The 18,101-nt window shown below is 45.8% G+C and overlaps 1 long non-coding RNA gene across 1 annotated transcript; it reads left to right on the forward strand.

Annotated features, from left to right (window-relative positions):
* Positions 1 to 10,216: 10,216 nt before the first annotated feature.
* Positions 10,217 to 17,647, forward strand: LOC104001214 (uncharacterized). The gene is made up of 2 exons (XR_010147243.1): positions 10,217 to 15,387; positions 15,508 to 17,647. It is a non-coding gene; the product is annotated as an uncharacterized LOC104001214 (long non-coding RNA).
* Positions 17,648 to 18,101: the final 454 nt, after the last annotated feature.

Below are 18,101 nucleotides of genomic sequence, written 5' to 3' on the forward strand. Positions count from 1 at the left end.
ACAATGAGAAGAAAATAAAAATAAAAAAAACAGCTGATTCACCAAATGAAGGGCACAGTCCCAGGCGTGCTGGTGACGTCACTGGGCAGGGAAGGCTGCAGGAATCTGCAGCATGGACTGACTGTTCAGGTTCAAGGGGTCTTGACCTGGCTCCTGAAGTTAGGGGGCTCCCACTGCCAGGAGAGTGGCCAAGACTGTGGGGAGCAGTGGAGGGAAGTCAGTGCAAGTAGGGAAAGTAGGGATCTTGCTGCCACAAACAGTGGGGGTGGGGGTGGGGGTGGGGAGGGCAGGAACAGAGGAGGCTGGACTGCATGAGGTTTATGGCCTTGGCTCAGGGTGGGGCAGTAGGTGATAAAGAGCCCAGAGAGAGGAAAAGTGACCCTTTGTGACCTGGGCCCTGGTCTCTGTTGACATCTTGGGCCTCAGCTGCAGTCTTTGCTTGAGCAGAAGAGTCATGGAAATTTCCACCCAGATTCCTTTCCCAGCACTCAGTCCCCAGCTCCACATTCTTCTAGGCCCTGCTGGGCTGAGTTCCGCTTGTGAGGGCTGCAGGCTTGAAGAGGCCGAGGACAGCCTCCAGGTCACGGGGACAGCCACAGAAGGCCAGTGGAGTGGACGCATCAGAATTTCAGGCATGTGGGGCATTGAGCTGCCATGAAATACCAGAGCCATCCCCCGTGCCTGACAGGTCCCAGACGCCCCAGGGTCCCTGCTCCTGGGAGGGCAAAGAGGAGGAGTAACAGCCTCCTCCGTCACAGCAGTACTCGAGTCAGATCAGCTCATCACCAATGTGCCTCCCCCAGAGTAAGGGCAGCAGGGGTGGAAGAAGCCCAAGGGCACCTAAATATTGTGGGTTCAGCACTTCTGCTCTCCAGAAATGATCCAGGTCCACTGTTTTCTCAGGGGGAGTATTTTATATGTCTATCTCTAGAAGCTTCCAAGGGGAAAAAGTGACTTCAAGGGGAAAGAGGAGCTGGGAAGACCTTGGCAGCTCCTTCCCCTTGCCCGGCCTTCCTTTCCCTACTCTGGGCTCCAGGCTCCACCCCACCTCCTGTTAGGCCTTCCTGAACAGCAGCAGCAGCTGGGAATGCAAAATGACATCCCTATGATGTCCCTGCCCTTTGTCCAGGGTGAGAGGGACCCTCCCTCAGTGGAGTTGACACAGACCTGCCTCTCTCTCATGTCTGTACTGGGAGTGAGCCTGAGGCCTCCCTGCCAACCGGACTGGAAACTCTGGAATCCCCTTTGTCCCCTTTGATCCTCAGAGGAGCGAGGGAGCCCTGTTAACAAACACATAGTCATCCGAGAAAATGTACGCTGCCTTGGGACAGAGACTACTGATGGAGTGGTGATAAGTGGCGACTTTGGATACAGTGGCCAGAGGGGTCCTGTGCAAGGAGTGCCCTGTGGTCAGGGTGACGAGGAGTCTGCCTTCTGAAGAGCTGTAGAGGAGCATTCCCAGAAGACGAGCCAAAGACAGCAAAGACCAGGAATCTGGAAGGGCCGGGGCACTAAGAAACAGGAGGGAGGGGGCCCGCATTGCGGGCACAGGCAGCTTCAGGCCACTCTTTCACAGCCTTTCCTTTCTCTTGTCCCATGGCCACCCCCCCACTCCCAATCCAGGCCCCATGACCTCTGGCCTGGGCTATGGCACTGGGCCTCAGTGCCCTCCCCTCTGCTGCTTCTCCCAGCTCTGCCATCCTGCCCAGAGCAGCCAGACAATGCTTCCGGAAGCCAGGGCTTCTCCCAGCTCAGAAGCCATCCTTCTGCCCTAAGAGCCATGTCCATGGCCCTCTCCAGGTGTCCACGCCAGCCCAGACCTCACTGCAGTCTTCTCTTGCTTTCCTGCCAACAGCCGCACCCAGCACCCACCTGGCCAGTCATTTCCTCCTCCCCGCACAAGCCTTACCAATTTGGGGTGTGCAGGTGCAGGGCCTCTGTTTACCTATTCTGTCTGGGATATTCCCCACCCCCTGCCCCTCATAAAAGTCTATTAAATCCTACACATCCTTTTTGTTGTTGTTGTTGTTGTTGTTGAGATGGAGGCTCACTGTCGCCCAGGCTGGAGGGCAGTGGCGCAATCTCGGCTCATGGCAACCTCCGCCTCCCGGGTTCAAGCGATTCTCCTGCCTGCCTCAGCTTCCCGAGTAGCTGGGATTACAGGCGCCTACTACCATGCCCGGCTAATTTTTGTATTTTAGTAGAGACGAGGTTTCACCATGTTGGTCAGGCTGGTCTCGAATTCCTGACCTCAAATGACCTGCCCACCTCGGCCTCCCAAAGTGCTGGGGTTACAGGCGTGAGCCACCACGCCCAGCCTGGCTTCTGGAATTTTCTAGCCAGAACACAGTCTCTCCTGGGCCCTGTTCCTGTTGTATCACTTCCTGTACTAATCTGTTCCCCTCATGGCTAGACCGAATGCAGCCTGACCCCTTGGATAAGCTTCCAGGAGAAAGCCCACAGGATGGGCAGCCAGGGTGTGAGTGTCCCTACAGCTAACTCAGGGAGATGTCCGGGGCCCAGAGGCCATCTGCCTGCATCTCTAAAAAGTGCTGTGGGAATGTAACTTTTCTGAGTCTTAGATTCTTCAATTGTAGCATGAGGGGCTACTTAGCATTATGGATTTTCAGGATTGGAAGAAAAATCTCAAGTTTTCTTGACCAGCTTCTTCGCAATGCAGGGATACTGCGGAACCCTAGGAAGGTCACCCAGCTTCCAGAGGATACCTGCGGGAATGGGAACTTGCTACCTAGAGGTTTATTCCACTCAAACACTGGGTGGCTCTGATCCACTATTACCAGTTCAGGAGAAGGCCCTGTCATTCTGCGGGCTTCTGTTTTAATCCGGCACTGTTGAGAAACACACCCCGACAAAGTGCCTGAAACCTTGTGGCCGCTACCCCCTTGTCCCAGGAGATGTGTGTCTGTGGGATGTGGGCCACACTTGCATTGAGGAAGAATGAATATACGTGTGTGTGTGTGTGTGTGTGTGTGTGAGCATGCTCATGGAGGATGTTTAATCAGCCTCATGCTGGGTGTGCCAGGCCAATACAAACATCTGCCAGGGACCTGAAGCATGACTGAAAAGATCAGGGACACAAGAACGCGGCTGCGACTCCCTGAGAGCTTCATTGTTCCTTCAGGCCACTTGGGAAGGTTCACTCAGCAGGCGTCTCCCGCGGTGACTCATCATGGGGCAAGGACAGCAAGGGCTGAGCCGGGCTCACTACCCTGCACTGGGCAGGGGGCGGGTAGGAGGTAGAGGGGTGAATGCTCCATCAGAGCTGCATGGAAACCACAGGTGGCCTCCGGGTTTTCTCCCCTGTCTCTGTGGATGGCAGTTGGTTCAGAAGTTCTGAACAGACCTCCAGAGCAAAGCAGTTCCCAGTTTCCCACGCAGTACAGCTAGCTCAGTCCCATTCCACTCCATCCTGATGGGCATTCGAATTTACGTCAAGTCTAAATCCGTTCTGTTCCTGTGGAATGATCCGTTCCTGTGGAATGATCTGTTCCTGTGGGAGCTTTTCAGTATTCTGGTTGTGTGTGTGTGTGTGTGTTACAAATTCCAAAAAAGACACTATTCCAAGGTATTCATTGAGTCATTACTCAGTAGACACACATGGAGCTTCTACTGTGTGCCAGGCTCTAGTGATCTGGCAAATGACAGCTCTTTGCCTCAGTTTCCTCATCCGTCTAAGGGGAGAGCAACACCACCTCCCCCACAGGGCTGTTGTGAGGCACAGCACTCAATACACGTTACAGAAAATAAAGATGCACATGGAGGGGATAGACGGTTCTACAGACGCGGCCCCCAGGAAGGCATGGGGGACAGCCCGGTTGTGCCCCTCGATGTCAATCTGTCCTCCTACAGCCCACAGTGCTACAGCTGGGCTGCCACAGCCAGGCCTCTTGGAAGGATCCACCAATAGGCTTCAGGGCCCAGGGCCAAGTACATTACGCAGCAAATAGACCAAGGAAGGAACTAGGAGCCTGGAACTCTCAGGCAGGGGGTGGGGAATTGCTTTCTTAAGACACTTTCTCCTAAGAAAGAACAACAACAACAACAAAGACACTTTCTCCTTTATTCCCCTCCCCGAAAGAGAATTTATCTAACAAGGAATGCTTGCTAGAAGTAGAGGTGGGTACATTTAGAAGATGTTTTCTTGTTTCAGGAAGAGAGAATCTGTTTCCCCTACCCTCCTGCCCTGGTGATTCAAGGCTGCGATGGAAGAGGCCCCAGCTGCCTCTTCCGCATATCATTTTGGGAAGGTCAATGACACAGCCACTTCTAGTTTCTGTAACTCATTCTTGCTGGAATTGCCCTCAGCTCTCTGTGAAGTGACGGGCCTGTCTGCTGGGTTTCAAGGGATAATTTTACATGTTCTACAGGGTAAATTATTAGCTGTCCAAAACCCCCTAGAAAACAATGCTCTGTCTTCCATATCATAGAGCTCTGAGCTGCATCATCTCTGTAGGTTTTTTCCTGCTGTGGGGGCGGTCACAGTAGGTGAGGGAGCCTAAGTTTGTGCAGCAGCTACGGAAGGTCACATTGTTCCAGAAATCGGCTCTGGGAAGGTGGGCAGCCAGGGGACGGGATTGGGAACTGCAAATTCCTAAAATCTTTAGAAAACAAGAAAGTTTGGGCTGGGTGTGGTGGCTCATGCCTGTAATCCCAGCACTTTTGGAGGCAGAGACAGGCGGATCACTTAAGGTCAGGAGTTCCAGACCAGCCTAGCCAACATGGTAAAACCCTGTCTCTACTAAAAATACGAAAACTAGCCGGGCATGGTGGCAGGCACTTGCAATCCCAGCTACTTGGGAGGCTGAAGCAGGAGAATCACCTGAACCCAGAAGGCAGAGGTTACAGTAAGCTGAGATCCTGTCACTGCACTCTAGCCTGGGTGACAAGAGCAAAAAACTGTCTCAAGGAAAAAAAAAAAAAAACCAAGAAAGTTGTTTTCTTGGGACTGTCTTTGCCCTTCATTTCTGACCTGCATTTCTAGAGAGCTCTAGAAATGCAGAATTAAAGAAAAAATTACAGGATTAGATAAAATCAAAGGAGGCCTGGGAGGAATCCAGGTGCCATGAAGACTCAGCCATTGTGGCCTCTGGGCTCCAGGGCCGTAGATGAAGGATCTCTCAGAAGCTTGTCTCTTGACTAAGCCTGACTGGACTTGCTAATCAGGGAAGGGGTGGAGTGGATTCTGGCATTCTCTGGAGGTTTCTGGCCTGGCCTGAGTCAGGAGGATTAAGGTAGGGCCTTGCTGACTGTATGCTTGGAGGCTGGATGCAAAATTTTTGCCCTTTTCAGCACCCCGCCTTCTCGAAGGTACAGCCAGGAGGCCTAAGATCTTTCCTTTTTCTTTTTTTTTTGAGACAGTCTTGCTCTGTTGCCAGGCTGGAGTGCAGTGGCACCATCTCAGCTCACTGCAACCTCTGCCTCTCGGGTTCAAGCGATTCTCTTGCCTCAGTCTCCCGAGTAGCTGGGACTACAGGCGCCCTCCACCACACCCCAGCTAATTTTTGTATTTTTAGTAGAGATGGGGTTTCACCATGTTGGCCAGGGTGGTCTCGATCTCTTGACCTGGTGATCCGCCTGCCTCAGCCTCCCAAAGTGTTGGGATTACAGGCATGAGCCACCACGCCCGGCTCCAGCCTAAAGTCTTTCATGTCCTCTCCCCAACCCTTTGTTTACTATATTTTATAGAATCAGCATCATGGCTTCTTGCATGGAATCCTCTCATTTTACATATCTCAGTTGCTACTGGGAAGTTATTTGGGTTGGTGCCTGAGGTCACAGGGCTGTTTGTCAGTGGAGTAATTGCCAGAAACCAGAACCAAGGGCCTTCTATTTTTAGCCTGGGCTTTTTTGAGGGGAGCATGAGATGACTGGCTAAAACAAATTTGCCCTCTTGTATTTGTGTCCTTAGGCCCAAATGAAGTCTAGGTTTGAGACTAAAGTGAAAGGGAACAAACATGATATTAAAGGACTAGTGGAGGGGGCAGCTTCCATCAGACATTATGAAATTAAAAGGAGCACAGATGCAGTCCAGAGAAAAGGTGCTTGAAAAAATTCAGTGTTATGTTAAAAAGATCCTTAGTTCCAAGAGTGCTGAGAAGGCCACATAATCAAATATATTATTAATCTCCTCACTAAAGTACATGGCAATTTTAGGCTTTTTTTATTATTTCATTTTTTAGAGTTTTTTTTTTTTTTTTTTTTTTTTTTTTTTTTTTTTTTTTTTTTTTAGACGTTGTCTTGCTCTGTCGCCCAGGCTGGAGTGCAGTGACATGATCTCGGCTCACCACAACCGCTGCCTCCTGGGTTCAAGTGATTCTTGTGCCTTAGCCTCCTGAGTAGCTGGGATTACAGGCGCACGCCACCACACCTGGCTGATTTTTGCATTTTTAGTAGAGACGGGGTTTTACCAAGTTGGACAGGCTGGTCTGGAACTCCTGACCTCATGTGATCCAACCGCCTTGGCCCCTTTATGGGTTTTCACATTTGTGGATTCAAACAACTGTGAATCAAAAATATTTTTAAAGGCCGGGCATGGTGGGTCACACCTGTAATCCCAGCACTTTGGAAGGCCAAGGGAGGCAGATCATCTGAGGTCAGGAGTTCGAGACCAGCCTGACCAACATGATGAAACCCTGTCTCTACTAAAAATACAAAAAAAATTAGCCGGGCGTGGTGGTGCGTGCCTGTAATCCCAGCTACTCGGCAGGCTGAGGGAGGAGAATCGCTTGAACCTGGGAGGTGGAGCTTGCAGTGAGCCGAGATCGCGCCATTGCACTCCAGCCTGGGCTACAAGAGTGAAACTCCATCTCAAAAAAAAAAAAAAAAGGAAAAATTTTAAAAATTGAATCTGTATTTAACATATACAGACTTCGTTTCTTGTTATCACTCCCTCATTAATACAATATAAAAATTATTTACGTTGTATTAGGTGTTACAAGCAAACTAGAGATGATTTAAGGGATATGGGAGGATATCTGTAGGTTACATAAGGAACTTGAGCATCTTCAGATTTTAGTATCCGAGGAGAGGTTTTAGAACCAAGGCCCCATGGATACCAAGGGATGACTGTACAACATTCTGGCGGCTGGGCGAAGTGGCTCAAGCCTGTAATCCCAGCACTTTGGGAGGCCGAGGCGGGCGGATCACGAGGTCAGGAGATCGAGACCATCCTGGTTAACACGGTGAAACCCTGTCTCTGCTAAAACTACAAAAAATTAGTCGGGCGTGGTGGCGGGCGCCTGTAGTACCAGCTACTCGGGAGGCTGAGGCAAGTGAATTGCTTGAACCAGGGAGGCGGAGGTTACGGTGAGCCGAGATCCCGCCACTGCACTCCAGCCTGAGCGATAGAGTGAGACTTCGTCTCAAAAAAAAAAAAAAAAAGAAACATTCTGTAATCTGTCAAGGTAATGGAAATTAATGCAGTGACACTGACAATAATTTAAAGCATTTTAGGGCTCTTAACGTTCATCTCACTCGCTCTAGAGTGAAGGAGAGAGCAGAGAGTACAGAGCAGGTCCTAGGTCCTCCCCCAGATATAGAAAAACCGCAGTTGGAGAGACTGACAGAAGTGCTGGAGAGGAAGGGAGGCAGCAGGACGTGGAAAATCTGGGATTCAAGAACAGCTTCTGCTATTAATTAGCTGTGTGTCATTTCAGGCAAATCACAAAATCTCCAGGCCCCCAAATCCCCATTTGCGAAACGAGGTGACCTGCCTCAGTTTTCCTTCATCCAGCGATAAAATTCTACTAAAAAATTTCCAACCCCAGAGCAAGCATCAGGACTGTGCCTGAAGGGATCCGGCTGCATCTCAGTAATATTCCACTCTTACAGGCTTAAAAAAAAAAAAAAAGAAAAGAAAAGAAAAGAAGAACAGTTTCACCAGCGTCAATTGAGAACAGCTGCTTCAACAGGCCCTGCTTTATGTGGGCAGGTGGGGACAGGGAGTTGGCCCAGAAAACAGGACCCTCATTTCCTGGAGCCCCCAGGGCAGCTCCCCAACACCTTACACAACCTGCATCATTTACAGGAGCCAAAGGGGTTTTAGAAATCAACTTCATAGAGTTGCTGTATCATTGTGTTAGTTGCCATCCTAACCTATACAGCGTCACTAATCTCTCCCCTCGGAGTTGACTGCCTAAAAACAAGCCATGGATACAGGTTCTAAAGACCCGGGGGTGAGGGAGCGGAGAGGGTGGGTGTCACCACCCCGTCCAGCTCCAAGCTTTGTGTGCCCTGGAACTCTCCATTTTAGGTCATTGCTTCAGTTTCTTTTCTAAAAAATTAGGCTGCTGCAAGGTCAGCCTGAGACCACTTCTGCCCCGAGAATTCTAGACTAGTAAGACCTGGTGACATACAAACGACGAAGATATTTTACAATAACGCCATGGCCCTTGATAGCTACACGAGGGTTGTGTTCTGATTTTAAATTAATGGATGACGTCGAGACTATATGGAGGAAATGACAAAGGACAGGAGAGAGGTGGGAAAGGAAGACCTAGACCGAAAATGGAAGTTGGGCAGCAGCTCCACGAAAGAAAGACCAGCCCCCAAGTGCAGTGACAGCGCAGAGTAGCGACCGAGAAGTTCCCAGGCCAGCTGCCACCCCGCCCCCATGCCAATTCCCCAGAACAGGCACAGGCGTTAGGGCGGGGCGCGCGTGCGCAGTCACGCGCTGCGCCAACCGCCACAGCTCCGGGAAGGCGGCCAGGACCGGCTAGAGCCGGTTAGAACCAGTGGCGCCCGCCCACGAGCCAGCGCCTCACAAAGGGAGGGCGGCTCACGGCCCTCGCGTATCCCTGCGCGGCGCTCGCGAGCCGCCCCTCCCCCGGCCTTTGTCCCTGACGCAGCCCCACCGGTTGCGCAGTCCCTCCCCGCCCCCGCTCTCCCCTCCGCGGCCTGCAGCCCGAGACTTCTGTAAAGGACTGGGGCCCCGCAACTGGCCTCTCGTGCCTTCTTAAGCGCAGCGCCATTTTAGCAACGCGGAAGCCCGGCGCCGGGAAGCCTCAGCTCGCCTGAAGGCAGGTCCCCTCTGCTGCCTCCGGGAGCCCAGGTTTCCCAGAGTCCTTGGGACGCAGCGACGAGTTGTGCTGTTACCTTAGCCGTCTTTATAGGCTGGCCATTCCAGGTGGTGGTATTTAGATAAAACCACTCAAACCCTGCAGTTTGGTCTTGGGGTTTGGAGGAAAGCTTTTATTTTTCTTCCTGCTCCGGTTCAGAAGGTCTGAAGCTCAGACCTAACCAGGCATAACACAGAATCTGCAAAACAAAAACCCCTAAAAAAGCAGACCCAGAACAGTGTAAACACTTCAGGGTGTGTCCCTGACTGGCTGCCCAAGGTCCCTGTGTCTTCGGAGATAAAGCCATTCGCTTAGTTGGTCTACTTTAAAAGGCCACTTGAACTTGCTTTCCATGGCGATTTGCCTTGTGAGCACTTTCAGGAGAGCCTGGAAGCTGAAAAACGGTAGAAAGATTTCCGTGCGGGCCGTGGGGGGCTGGCGGCAACTGGGGACCGCAGATCAGAGTGGGCCACTGGCAGCCAACGGACCCCGGGGCTCAGGCGGGGAGCAGCTCTGTGGTGTGGGATTGAGGCGTTTTCCAAGAGTGGGTTTTCACGTTTCTAAGATTTCCCAAGCAGACAGCCCGTGCTGCTCCGATTTCTCGAACAAAAAAGCAAAACGTGTGGCTGTCTTTGGAGCAAGTCGCAGGACTGCAGGCAGTTGGGGGAGAAAGTCCGCCATTTTGCCACTTCTCAACCGTCCCTGCAAGGCTGGGGCTCAGTTGGGTAATGGAAAGTAAAGCCCTGAACTATCGCACCTTAATCTTCCTGCAAAAGGTGGTAAACTATACCTACTGTCCCTCAAGAGAACACAAAAAGTGCTTTAAGAGGTATTTTCAAAGTTCCGGGGGTTTTGTGAGGTGTTTGATGACCCGTTTAAAATATGATTTCCATGTTTCTTTTGTCTAAAGTTTGCAGCTCAAATCTTTCCACACGCTAGTAATTTAAGTATTTCTGCATGTGTAGTTTGCATTCAAGTTCCATAAGCTGTTAAGAAAAATCTAGAAAAGTAAAAGTAGAACCTATTTTTAACCGAAGAACTACTTTTTGCCTCCCTCACAAAGGCGGCGGAAGGTGATCGAATTCCGGTGATGCGAGTTGTTCTCCGTCTATAAATACGCCTCGCCCGAGCTGTGCGGCAGGCAGTGAGGCAGCCAGCGCAGGGGCTTCTGCTGAGGGCGCAGGCGGAGCTTGAGGAAACCGCAGATAAGTTTTTTTCTCTTTGAAAGATAGAGATTAATACAACTACTTAAAAAATATAGTCAATAGGTTACTAAGATATTGCTTAGCGTTAAGCTTTTAACGTAATTTTAATAGCTTAAGATTTTAAGAGAAAATATGAAGACTTAGAAGAGTAGCATGACGAAGGAAAAGATAAAAGATTTCTAAAACATGACGGAGGTTGAGATGAAGCTTCTTCATGGAGTAAAAAATGTATTTAAAAGAAAATTGAGAGAAAGGACTACAGAGCCCTGAATTAATACCAATAGAAGGGCAATGCTTTTAGATTAAAATGAAGGTGACTTAAACAGCTTAAAGTTTACTTTAAAAGTTGTAGGTGATTAAAATAATTTGAAGGCGATCTTTTAAAAAGAGATTAAACCGAAGGTGATTAAAAGACCTTGAAATCCATGACGCAGGGAGAATTGCGTCATTTAAAGCCTAGTTAACGCATTTAAACGCAGACGAAAATGGAAAGATTAGTTGGGAGTGGTAGGATGAAACGATTTGGAGAAGATAGAAGTTTGAAGTGGAAAACTGGAAGACAGAAGTACAGGAAGGCGGAGAAAAGAATAGAGAAGATAGGGAAATTAGAAGATAAAAACATACTTTTAGAAGAAAAAAGATAAATTTAAACCTGAAAAGTAGGAAGCAGAAGAAAAAAGACAAGCTAGGAAACAAAAAACTAAGGGCAAAATGTACAAACTTAGAAGAAAATTGGAAGATAGAAACAAGATAGAAAATGAAAATATTGTCAAGAGTTTCAGATAGAAAATGAAAAACAAGCTAAGACAAGTATTGGAGAAGTATAGAAGATAGAAAAATATAAAGCCAAAAATTGGATAAAATAGCACTGAAAAAGTGAGGAAATTATTGGTAACCAATTTATTTTAAAAGCCCATCAATTTAATTTCTGGTGGTGCAGAAGTTAGAAGGTAAAGCTTGAGAAGATGAGGGTGTTTACGTAGACCAGAACCAATTTAGAAGAATACTTGAAGCTAGAAGGGGAAGTTGGTTAAAAATCACATCAAAAAAGGACTGGTGTAATTTAAAAAAAAACTAAGGCAGAAGGCTTTTGGAAGAGTTAGAAGAATTTGGAAGGCCTTAAATATAGTAGCTTAGTTTGAAAAATGTGAAGGACTTTCGTAACGGAAGTAATTCAAGATCAAGAGTAATTACCAACTTAATGTTTTTGCATTGGACTTTGAGTTAAGATTATTTTTTAAATCCTGAGGACTAGCATTAATTGACAGCTGACCCAGGTGCTACACAGAAGTGGATTCAGTGAATCTAGGAAGACAGCAGCAGACAGGATTCCGGGAACCAGTGTTTGATGAAGCTAGGACTGAGGAGCAAGCGAGCAAGCAGCAGTTCGTGGTGAAGATAGGAAAAGAGTCCAGGAGCCAGTGCGATTTGGTGAAGGAAGCTAGGAAGAAGGAAGGAGCGCTAACGATTTGGTGGTGAAGCTAGGAAAAAGGATTCCAGAAAGGAGCGAGTGCGATTTGGTGATGAAGCTAGCAGGCGGCTTGGCTTGGCAACCACACGGAGGAGGCGAGCAGGCGTTGTGCGTAGATAGAGGATCCTAGACCAGCATGCCAGTGTGCCAAGGCCACAGGGAAAACGAGTGGTTGGTAAAAATCCGTGAGGTCGGCAATATGTTGTTTTTCTGGAACTTATGGTAACCTTTTATTTATTTTCTAATATAATGGGGGAGTTTCGTACTGAGGTGTAAAGGGATTTATATGGGGAACGTAGGCCGATTTCCGGGTGTTGTAGGTTTCTCTTTTTCAGGCTTATACTCATGAATCTTGTCTGAAGCTTTTGAGGGCAGACTGCCAAGTCCTGGAGAAATAGTAGATGGCAAGTTTGTGGGTTTTTTTTTTTTTTTTTTTTAACGAATTTGAGGAAAACCAAATGAATTTGATAGCCAAATTGAGACAATTTCAGCAAATCTGTAAGCAGTTTGTATGTTTAGTTGGGGTAAATGAAGTATTTCAGTTTTGTGAATAGATGACCTGTTTTTACTTCCTCACCCTGAATTCGTTTTGTAAATGTAGAGTTTGGATGTGTAACTGAGGCGGGGGGGAGTTTTCAGTATTTTTTTTTTGTGGGGGTGGGGGCAAAATATGTTTTCAGTTCTTTTTCCCTTAGGTCTGTCTAGAATCCTAAAGGCAAATGACTCAAGGTGTAACAGAAAACAAGAAAATCCAATATCAGGATAATCAGACCACCACAGGTTTACAGTTTATAGAAACTAGAGCAGTTCTCACGTTGAGGTCTGTGGAAGAGATGTCCATTGGAGAAATGGCTGGTAGTTACTCTTTTTTCCCCCCACCCCCTTAATCAGACTTTAAAAGTGCTTAACCCCTTAAACTTGTTATTTTTTACTTGAAGCATTTTGGGATGGTCTTAACAGGGAAGAGAGAGGGTGGGGGAGAAAATGTTTTTTTCTAAGATTTTCCACAGATGCTATAGTACTATTGACAAACTGGGTTAGAGAAGGAGTGTACCGCTGTGCTGTTGGCACGAACACCTTCAGGGACTGGAGCTGCTTTTATCCTTGGAAGAGTATTTCCAGTTGAAGCTGAAAAGTACAGCACAGTGCAGCTTTGGTTCATATTCAGTCATCTCAGGAGAACTTCAGAAGAGCTTGAGTAGGCCAAATGTTGAAGTTAAGTTTTCCAATAATGTGACTTCTTAAAAGTTTTATTAAAGGGGAGGGGCAAATATTGGCAATTAGTTGGCAGTGGCCTGTTACGGTTGGGATTGGTGGGGTGGGTTTAGGTAATTGTTTAGTTTATGATTGCAGATAAACTCATGCCAGAGAACTTAAAGTCTTAGAATGGAAAAAGTAAAGAAATATCAACTTCCAAGTTGGCAAGTAACTCCCAATGATTTAGTTTTTTTCCCCCCAGTTTGAATTGGGAAGCTGGGGGAAGTTAAATATGAGCCACTGGGTGTACCAGTGCATTAATTTGGGCAAGGAAAGTGTCATAATTTGATACTGTATCTGTTTTCCTTCAAAGTATAGAGCTTTTGGGGAAGGAAAGTATTGAACTGGGGGTTGGTCTGGCCTACTGGGCTGACATTAATTACAATTATGGGAAATGCAAAAGTTGTTTGGATATGGTAGTGTGTGGTTCTCTTTTGGAATTTTTTTCAGGTGATTTAATAATAATTTAAAACTACTATAGAAACTTCAGAGCAAAGGAAGTGGCTTAATGATCCTGAAGGGATTTCTTCTGATGGTAGCTTTTGTATTATCAAGTAAGATTCTATTTTCAGTTGTGTGTAAGCAAGTTTTTTTTTTAGCGTAGGAGAAATACTTTTCCATTGTTTAACTGCAAAACAAGATGTTAAGGTATGCTTCAAAAATTTTGTAAATTGTTTATTTTAAATTTATCTGTTTGTAAATTGTAACTGATTAAGAATTGTGATAGTTCAGCTTGAATGTCTCTTAGAGGGTGGGCTTTTGTTGATGAGGGAGGGGAAACTTTTTTTTTTTCCTATAGACTTTTTTCAGATAACATCTTCTGAGTCATAACCAGCCTGGCAGTATGATGGCCTAGATGCAGAGAAAACAGCTCCTTGGTGAATTGATAAGTAAAGGCAGAAAAGATTATATGTCATACCTCCATTGGGGAATAAGCATAACCCTGAGATTCTTACTACTGATGAGAACATTATCTGCATATGCCAAAAAATTTTAAGCAAATGAAAGCTACCAATTTAAAGTTACGGAATCTACCATTTTAAAGTTAATTGCTTGTCAAGCTATAACCACAAAAATAATGAATTGATGAGAAATACAATGAAGAGCCAATGTCCATCTCAAAATACTGCTTTTACAAAAGCAGAATAAAAGCGAAATGAAATGAAAATGTTATACTACATTAATCCTGGAATAAAAGAAGCCGAAATAAATGAGAGATGAGTTGGGATCAAGTGGATTGAGGAGGCTGTGCTGTGTGCCAATGTTTCGTTTGCCTCAGACAGGTATCTCTTCGTTATCAGAAGAGTTGCTTCATTTCATCTGGGAGCAGAAAACAGCAGGCAGCTGTTAACAGATAAGTTTAACTTGCATCTGCAGTATTGCATGTTAGGGATAAGTGCTTATTTTTAAGAGGTGTGGAGTTCTTAAATATCAACCATGGCACTTTCTCCTGACCCCTTCCCTAGGGGATTTCAGGATTGAGAAATTTTTCCATCGAGCCTCTTTAAAATTGTAGGACTTGTTCCTGTGGGCTTCAATGATGGGATAGTACACTTCACTCAGAGGCATTTGCATCTTTAAATAATTTCTTAAAAGCCTCTAAAGTGATCAGTGCCTTGATGCCAACTAAGGAAATTTGTTTAGCATTGAATCTCTGAAGGCTCTATGAAAGGAATAGCATGATGTGCTGTTAGAATCAGATGTTATTGCTAAAATTTACATGTTGTGTTGTGATGTAAATTGTGTAGAAAACCATTAAATCATTCAAAATAATAAACTATTTTTATTAGAGAATGTATACTTTTAGAAAGCTGTCTCCTTATTTAAATACAATACTGTTTGTCTGTAGTTTAGTGTTGGGGCAATCTTGGGGGGGATTCTTCTCTAATCTTTCAGAAACTTTGTCTGCGAACACTCTTTAATGGACCAGATCAGGATTTGAGCGGAAGAACGAATGTAACTTTAAGGCAGGAAAGACAAATTTTATTCTTCATAAAGTGATGAGCATATAATAATTCCAGGCACATGGCAATAGAGGCCCTCTAAATAAGGAATAAATAACCTCTTAGACAGGTGGGAGATTATGATCAGAGTAAAAGGTAATTACACATTTTATTTCCAGAAAGTCAGGGGTCTATAAATTGACAGTGATTAGAGTAATACTTTTTCACATTTCCAAAGTTTGCATGTTAACTTTAAATGCTTACAATCTTAGAGTGGTAGGCAATGTTTTACATTATTGACCTTATATAGGGAAGGGAGGGGGTGCCTGTGGGTTTTTAAAGAATTTTCCTTTGCAGAGGCATTTCATCCTTCATGAAGCTGTTCAGGATTTTGAATTGCATATGAGTGCTTGGCTCTTCCTTCTCTTCTCCTAGTGAGTGTATGAGACCTTGCAGTGAGTTTATCAGCATACTCAAAATTTTTTTCCTGGAATTTGGAGGGATGGGAGGAGGGGGTGGGGCTTACTTGTTGTAGCTTTTTTTTTTTTTTACAGACTTCACAGAGAATGCAGTTGTCTTGACTTCAGGTCTGTCTGTTCTGTTGGCAAGTAAATGCAGTACTGTTCTGATCCCGCTGCTATTAGAATGCATTGTGAAACGACTGGAGTATGATTAAAAGTTGTGTTCCCCAATGCTTGGAGTAGTGATTGTTGAAGGAAAAAATCCAGCTGAGTGATAAAGGCTGAGTGTTGAGGAAATTTCTGCAGTTTTAAGCAGTCGTATTTGTGATTGAAGCTGAGTACATTTTGCTGGTGTATTTTTAGGTAAAATGCTTTTTGTTCATTTCTGGTGCTGGGAGGGGACTGAAGCCTTTAGTCTTTTCCAGATGCAACCTTAAAATCAGTGACAAGAAACAAATTCCAAACAAGCAACAGTCTTCAAGAAATTAAACTGGCAAGTGGAAATGTTTAAACAGTTCAGTGATCTTTAGTGCATTGTTTTTGTGTGGGTTTCTCTCTCCCCTCCCTTGGTCTTAATTCTTACATGCAGGAACACTCAGCAGACACACGTATGCGAAGGGCCAGAGAAGCCAGACCCAGTAAGAAAAAATAGCCTATTTACTTTAAATAAACCAAACATTCCATTTTAAATGTGGGGATTGGGAACCACTAGTTCTTTCAGATGGTATTCTTCAGACTATAGAAGGAGCTTCCAGTTGAATTCACCAGTGGACAAAATGAGGAAAACAGGTGAACAAGCTTTTTCTGTATTTACATACAAAGTCAGATCAGTTATGGGACAATAGTATTGAATACCAGCTTTATGCTGGAGTAACTGGCATGTGAGCAAACTGTTGGCGTGGGGGTGGAGGGGTGAGGTGGGCGCTAAGCCTTTTTTTAAGATTTTTCAGGTACCCCTCACTAAAGGCACCGAAGGCTTAAAGTAGGACAACCATGGAGCCTTCCTGTGGCAAGAGAGACAACAAAGTGCTATTATCCTAAGGTCAAGAGAAGTGTCAGCCTCACCTGATTTTTATTAGTAATGAGGACTTGCCTCAACTCCCTCTTTGTGGAGTGAAGCATCCGAAGGAATGCTTTGAAGTACCCCTGGGCTTCTCTTAACATTTAAGCAAGCTGTTTTTATAGCAGCTCTTAATAATAAAGCCCAAATCTCAAGCGGTGCTTGAAGGGGAGGGAAAGGGGGAAAGCGGGCAACCACTTTTCCCTAGCTTTTCCAGAAGCCTGTTAAAAGCAAGGTCTCCCCACAAGCAACTTCTCTGCCACATCGCCACCCCGTGCCTTTTGATCTAGCACAGACCCTTCACCCCTCACCTCGATGCAGCCGGTAGCTTGGATCCTTGTGGGCATGATCCATAATCGGTTTCAAGGTAACGATGGTGCCGAGGTCTTTGGTGGGTTGAACTATGTTAGAAAAGGCCATTAATTTGCCTGCAAATTGTTAACAGAAGGATATTAAAACCACAGCTAAGTAGCTCTATATAACACTTATCCAGTGACTAAAACCAACTTAAACCAGTAAGTGGAGAAATAACATGTTCAAGAACTGTAATGCTGGGTGGGAACATGTAACTTGTAGACTGGAGAAGATAGGTATTTGAGTGGCTGAGAGGGCTTTTGGGTGGGAATGCAAAAATTCTCTGCTAAGACTTTTTCAGGTGAACATAACAGACTTGGCCAAGCTAGCATCTTAGCAGAAGCTGATCTCCAGTGCTCTTCAGTAGGGTCATGAAGGTTTTTCTTTTCCTGAGAAAACAACACGTTTTGTTTTCTCAGGTTTTGCTTTTTGGCCTTTTTCTAGCTTAAAAAAAAAAAAAGCAAAAGATGCTGGTGGTTGGCACTCCTGGTTTCCAGGACAGGGTTCAAATCCCTGCGGCGTCTTTGCTTTGACCACTAATCTGTCTTCAGGACTCTTTCTGTATTTCTCCTTTTCTCTGCAGGTGCTAGTTCTTGGAGTTTTGGGGAGGTGGGAGGTAACAGCACAATATCTTTGAACTATATACATCCTTGATGTATAATTTGTCAGGAGCTTGACTTGATTGTATATTCATATTTACACGAAAACCTAATGTAACTGCCTTGTCTTTTTCAGGTAATAGCCTGCAGCTGGTGTTTTGAGAAGCCCTACTGCTGAAAACTTAACAATTTTGTGTAATAAAAATGGAGAAGCTCTAAATTGTTGTGGTTCTTCTGTGAATAAAAAAATCTTGATTGGGGAAAAAAGATGGGTGTTCTGTGGGCTTGTTCTGTTAAATCTGTGGTCTATCAACACAGCTCCCATAATTACAGCATAATCTTCAAGTAGGGTACGGACTTTGGGGGATTGGTGCGAGGGTAGTGGGTGAGTGGCCTACTAAAAAGCCCAGTAACCCCCACAGGAAAATAGGGAACTTCTTTTTAAGTAGCCTCCTTTCCACTATTTAGTAATTGGCTGTGAGCTGGGCTGGGGGAGAAATGGGGTGGGGTGTGTGTGGGGGTGTGTGTGTGTGTGTGTGTGTGTCATTGGAAAGCTCTCTGTAAGTTTTTTGTTTTTTTGAGACAGTCTCACTTTGTTGCCCAGGCTGGAGTGTAGTGGCATGATCTCTGCAAACTGCAACCTCCACTTCTGGGGTCCAAGTGATTGTCCTGCT

This window comes from Pan troglodytes, chromosome 9 (genome assembly GCF_028858775.2).
Source record: "Pan troglodytes isolate AG18354 chromosome 9, NHGRI_mPanTro3-v2.0_pri, whole genome shotgun sequence".
In the NCBI taxonomy this organism is placed as follows: Eukaryota; Metazoa; Chordata; class Mammalia; order Primates; family Hominidae; genus Pan; species Pan troglodytes.